At 64.1% G+C, this 5847-nt stretch overlaps 1 non-coding gene across 1 annotated transcript; it reads right to left on the reverse strand.

The window, feature by feature from the left end:
• Positions 1–5412: 5412 nt before the first annotated feature.
• On the reverse strand, positions 5413–5531 carry LOC131866925 (5S ribosomal RNA). Its single transcript, XR_009365524.1, has one exon. It is a non-coding gene; the product is annotated as a 5S ribosomal RNA (ribosomal RNA).
• Between the last annotated feature and the right edge of the window lie 316 nt (positions 5532–5847).

Below are 5847 nucleotides of genomic sequence, written 5' to 3' on the forward strand. Positions count from 1 at the left end.
CGTGCACCTTCGTCGGGGTGGGCACCTTGGCTGGGTTTGCCCCGGCTGCGCTCCGAAGCGGGGTTATTGGAGCGCCGCCTCTTTTTTTGTCGGAGCGTTTGGTGGGGTTTCTCGCATTGGCTCTTCCGAGGCCCGGTTGCCACCCTGGCGCGCACGAAGTCGGAAGTAGGGTTAATTGCCCGGGTGCGCACCTTTGCCAGGGTGGGCACCTTACCTGGGCTGCGCACCAGGGCGGGCTCAAGATGGCACGCGCGTTCCGTTTTTTTCACTATCTTTCAAAACGGAAATTTTAAAATCTCCTTTTTTTTTTGCCTTTTCTGGAAATTAGTGAAGGCAGCGCATCAAAGGTGCGCACCTCGCTGCCCACCTTGGTGTGCTCTGAGGTGCGCACCCGGGAGCGCTACGAAGTGTGCTCCAAGGTGCGGCGTGCACGTTGTCGGAGCCCGGTTTGCCCCGGGTGCGCACCTCGCCTGCACCTTGGCCGGGGTGGGCACCTTGGCTGGGTTTGCCCAGGGTGCGCTCCGAAGCGGGGTTACTGGAGCGCCCCCTCTTTTTTTGTCAGAGAGTTTGGTGGGGTTTCTCGCATTGGCTCTTCCCAGGCCCGGTTGTTGGGTGCGCTCCCACCCTGGCGCGCGCGAAGTTGGAAGTTGGGTTAATTGCCCGGGCGCGCACCTTCGCCAGGGTGGGCACCTTGGTGCGCAAACCTTGGCTGGGCTGCGCACCAGGGCGGGCTCAAGATGGCACCAGCATTCCCTTTTTCTCACTATCTTTCAAAACGGAAATTTTAAAATCTCGTTTTTTTTTTGCCTTTTATGGAAATTAGTGAAGGCATCGCATCAAAGGTGCGCACCTCGCTGCCCACCTTGGTGTGCTCCGAGGTGCCCACCACGGTGCGCAACGCCGGTGCGAACCCGGGAGCGCCCCGATGTGTGCTCCAAGGTGCGGCGTGCACGAAGTCGGACCCCGGTTTGCCCCGGGTGCGCACCTCGCGTGCACCTTGGTGCGCACACCTTGGCTGGGTTGCGCGGCCTGGTGGGCACCATGGTGCGCACCAAGGAGCGCTCCGAAGTGTGCTCCAAGGTGCGGCGTGCACGAAGTCGGAGCCCGGTTTGCCCCGGGTGCGCACCTTCGCCGCGGTGGGCACCATGGCGTGCACGAAGTCGGAGCCCGGTTTGCCCCGGGTGCGCACCTCGCGTGCACCTTCGCCGGGGTGGGCACCTCGGCTGGGTTGCGCGCCCTGGTGCGCACCAAGGAGCGCTCTGAAGTGTGCTCCAAGGTGCGGCGTGCACGAAGTCGGAGCCCGGTTTGCCCCGGGTGTGCACCTCGGGTGCGCACCTCGCGTGCACCTTCGCTGCGGTGGGCACCTTGGCTGGGTTGCGCGCCTTGGTGGGCACCATGCAGTGCACGAAGTCGGAGCCCGGATTGCCCCGGGCGCGCACCTCCGCCAGGGTGGGCACCTTGGTGCGCACAACTTGCCTGGGCTGCGCACCAGGAAGGGCTCAAGATGGCACCCGCGTTCCGTTTTTTTCACTATCTTTCAGAACGGAAATTTTAAAATCTCGTTTTTTTTTGCCTTTTCTTGAAATTAGTGAAGGCAGCGCATCAAAGGTGCGCAACGCTGGTGCGAACCTGGGAGCGCTCCGATGTGTGCTCCAAGGTGCGGCGTGCACGAAGTCGGACCCCGGTTTGCCCCGGGTGCGCACCTCGCGTGCACCTTGGTGCGCACACCTTGGCTGGGTTGCGCGCCCTGGTGGGCACCATGGTGCGCACCAAGGAGCGCTCCGAAGTGTGCTCCAAGGTGCGGCGTGCACGAAGTCGGAGCCCGGTTTGCCCCGGGTGCGCACCTCGCGTGCACCTTCGCCGCGGTGGGCACCATGGCGTGCACGAAGTCGGAGCCCGGTTTGCCCCGGGTGCGCACCTCGCGTGCACCTTCGCCGGGGTGGGCACCTTGGTGTGCAGACCTTGGCTGGGTTGCGCGCCCTGGTGGGCACCATGGTGCGCACCAAGGAGCGCTCCGAAGTGTGCTCCAAGGTGCGGCCTGCACGAAGTCGGAGCCCGGTTTGCCCCGGGTGTGCACCTCGGGTGGGCACCTTGGTGCGCATGCCTTGCCTGGGCTGCGCACCAGGGCGGGCTCAAGATGGCACCCGCGTTCCTTTTTTTTCACTATCTTTCAAAACGGAAATTTTAAAATCTCATTTTTTTTTGCCTTTTTCTGGAAATTAGTGAAGGCAGCGCATCAAAGGTGCGCACCTCGCTGCCCACCACGGTGCGCAACGCCGGTGGGCACCCGGGAGTGCTTCGAAGTGTGCTCCAAGGTGCTGCGTGCACGTTGTCGGAGCCCGGTTTGCCCCGGGTGCGCACCTCGCGTGCACCTTCGTCGGGGTGGGCACCTTGGCTGGGTTTGCCCCGGCTGCGCTCCGAAGCGGGGTTATTGGAGCGCCGCCTCTTTTTTTGTCGGAGCGTTTGGTGGGGTTTCTCGCATTGGCTCTTCCGAGGCCCGGTTGCCACCCTGGCGCGCACGAAGTCGGAAGTAGGGTTAATTGCCCGGGTGCGCACCTTTGCCAGGGTGGGCACCTTACCTGGGCTGCGCACCAGGGCGGGCTCAAGATGGCACGCGCGTTCCGTTTTTTTCACTATCTTTCAAAACGGAAATTTTAAAATCTCCTTTTTTTTTTGCCTTTTCTGGAAATTAGTGAAGGCAGCGCATCAAAGGTGCGCACCTCGCTGCCCACCTTGGTGTGCTCTGAGGTGCGCACCCGGGAGCGCTACGAAGTGTGCTCCAAGGTGCGGCGTGCACGTTGTCGGAGCCCGGTTTGCCCCGGGTGCGCACCTCGCCTGCACCTTGGCCGGGGTGGGCACCTTGGCTGGGTTTGCCCAGGGTGCGCTCCGAAGCGGGGTTACTGGAGCGCCCCCTCTTTTTTTGTCAGAGCGTTTGGTGGGGTTTCTCGCATTGGCTCTTCCCAGGCCCGGTTGTTGGGTGCGCTCCCACCCTGGCGCGCGCGAAGTTGGAAGTTGGATTAATTGCCCGGGCGCGCACCTTCGCCAGGGTGGGCACCTTGGTGCGCACACCTTGGCTGGGCTGCGCACCAGGGCGGGCTCAAGATGGCACCAGCATTCCCTTTTTCTCACTATCTTTCAAAACGGAAATTTTAAAATCTCGTTTTTTTTTTGCCTTTTATGGAAATTAGTGAAGGCATCGCATCAAAGGTGCGCACCTCGCTGCCCACCTTGGTGTGCTCCGAGGTGCCCACCACGGTGCGCAACGCCGGTGCGAACCCGGGAGCGCCCCGATGTGTGCTCCAAGGTGCGGCGTGCACGAAGTCGGACCCCGGTTTGCCCCGGGTGCGCACCTCGCGTGCACCTTGGTGCGCACACCTTGGCTGGGTTGCGCGGCCTGGTGGGCACCATGGTGCGCACCAAGGAGCGCTCCGAAGTGTGCTCCAAGGTGCGGCGTGCACGAAGTCGGAGCCCGGTTTGCCCCGGGTACGCACCTCGCGTGCACCTTCGCCGGGGTGGGCACCTCGGCTGGGTTGCGCGCCCTGGTGCGCACCAAGGAGCGCTCCGAAGTGTGCTCCAAGGTGCGGCGTGCACGAAGTCGGAGCCCGGTTTGCCCCGGGTGCGCACCTTCGCCGCGGTGCGCACCATGGCGTGCACGAAGTCGGAGCCCGGTTTGCCCCGGGTGCGCACCTCGCGTGCACCTTCGGCGGGGTTGCGCGCCCTGGTGGGCACCATGGTGCGCACCAAGGAGCGCTCCGAAGTGTGCTCCAAGGTGCGGCGTGCACGAAGTCGGAGCCCGGTTTGCCCCGGGTGCGCACCTCGCGTGCACCTTCGGCGGGGTTGCGCGCCCTGGTGGGCACCATGGTGCGCACCAAGGAGCGCTCCGAAGTGTGCTCCAAGGTGCGGCGTGCACGAAGTCGGAGCCCGGTTTGCCCCGGGTGCGCACCTCGCGTGCACCTTCGCCGCGGTGGGCACCATGGCGTGCACGAAGTCGGAGCCCGGTTTGCCCCGGGTGCGCACCTCGCGTGCACCTTCGCCGGGGTGGGCACCTCGGCTGGGTTGCGCGCCCTGGTGCGCACCAAGGAGCGCTCCGAAGTGTGCTCCAAGGTGCGGCGTGCACGAAGTCGGAGCCCGGTTTGCCCCGGGTGCGCACCTCGCGTGCACCTTCGCCAGGGTGGGCACCTCGGTGCGCACACCTTCTCAATGTTTTCTTGCCTTTTCTGGAAATTGGTGAAGGCAGCGCATCAAAGGTGCGCACCTCGGTGTGCTCCGAGGTGCGAACCCGAGAGCGCTCCGAGGTGCCCACGAAGTCGAAAGTCGGGTTAATTGCATTGTTTTCCTCGGGTGCGCTCCGAGGTGCGCAACATCGGCGCGCACCAAGGAGGGCTCCGAAGTGTGCTCCAAGGTGCGCACGATGGCGTGCACCTCTGGTGCGCACGATTCGGAGCTCGGTTTGACCGGGGTGCGCACACCTTGGCTGGGTTGCGCACCTTTTGTGCGCTCCAAGGTGCGCACGAAGTCGGAGCTCGGTTTGCCCCGGGTGCGCACCTTCGCCAGGGTGCGCACCTTGATGCGCACGCCTTGGCTGGGCTGCGCACCTTGGTGGGCGCCATGGTGCGCACCTTTCGTGCGCTCCAAGGTGCGCACGAAGTCGGAGCTCGGTTTGCCCCGGGTGCGCACCTTGGTGGGCGCCATGGTGCACTCCGAGGTGCCCAAGATTGGTGCGCACCAAGGAGCGCTCCGAAGTGCGCTCCAAGGTGCGCGCGAAGTCGAAAGTTGGGTTAATTGTCCGGTTTGCCTCGGGTGCGCACCTTGCGTGCACCTTCGCCAGGGTGGGCGCCTTGGTGCGCACACCTTGGCTGGGCTGCGCACACCTTGGCACCCGCGTTTCCTTCATTTTAAATTTTTTTTTTTTACAATCTCTCAAGTGGGAAATTCTATAATCTCAACTTTTTTTGCCTTTTCAGGAAACTTTTGAATGGAGCGCATCATTGGTGCGCTCCGAAGTGTGCTCCAAAGCTCTCTCCAGCTGCGTGCACCTGCCCCGGCCGCGCACCCGGCCCCGCCCAGCTTCGCTCACCTGTCCCGGGCGTCTGGTGCGGAACCTTAGAGTAAGAAACATCACCGTGCACCTTGGCCAACGTGCGCGACTCGACCGAGCGCGCACTGGCCGAGGTGCACACCGATTTCACCTGGGTGCGCGCGCAGCACCTCGGGCGCACCGGGGTGCGCGCACAACGCCCGGGTTGCACCGTGGCCTGTGTGCTCGGGGTGCCTCGGGTGCGCGCTCGGTGTCGCCCCCGCGCGCGCGGTAGTGCGGGCAGCGCACCCCGGCCCGACCCGGCCCCGACGAGAACGCAAACGGGCAAAAGGTTTATTCAAATAGCATTGCGACGCCCGGCGAAAAACTAAAAAAGGGTGCAACACCGGGACTTCCCGGGAGGTCACCCATCCCAGTACTACTCCGGCCCAAGCGCGCTTAACTGCGGAGTTCTGATGGGATCCGGTGCACTAATGCTGGTATGATCGCACCCGTTATGAGCTTGTCGCAGTGTGTACTTAGCAAACCGCGACCCACGTGCGAATCCACCCCGGCCACCCACCCCCGTCGAGGTGCACACCCTCCCTCGCGAAGTGCGCCCCGTTCGCCAAGTGTGAGCCCTGCCCGGGTGCGCGCACCTTGCTAGGGCGTCGGGTGTGCACCCGGCCCGGCCTACGTGCGTGCACCTGGAGGGGGCGTCGTGTGCGTGCAGTGTCCCGTCTGCAACGCGGTGCCCACACACCACCTCGGGCGCAACGACCTGCGCTCACATGTGGGCCGAGTGCACCTTGGTGCATGTTCGGGGCGCC

The sequence above is a fragment of the Cryptomeria japonica genome, unplaced genomic scaffold (assembly GCF_030272615.1).
Source record: "Cryptomeria japonica unplaced genomic scaffold, Sugi_1.0 HiC_scaffold_157, whole genome shotgun sequence".
Lineage (NCBI taxonomy): Eukaryota > Viridiplantae > Streptophyta > Pinopsida > Cupressales > Cupressaceae > Cryptomeria > Cryptomeria japonica.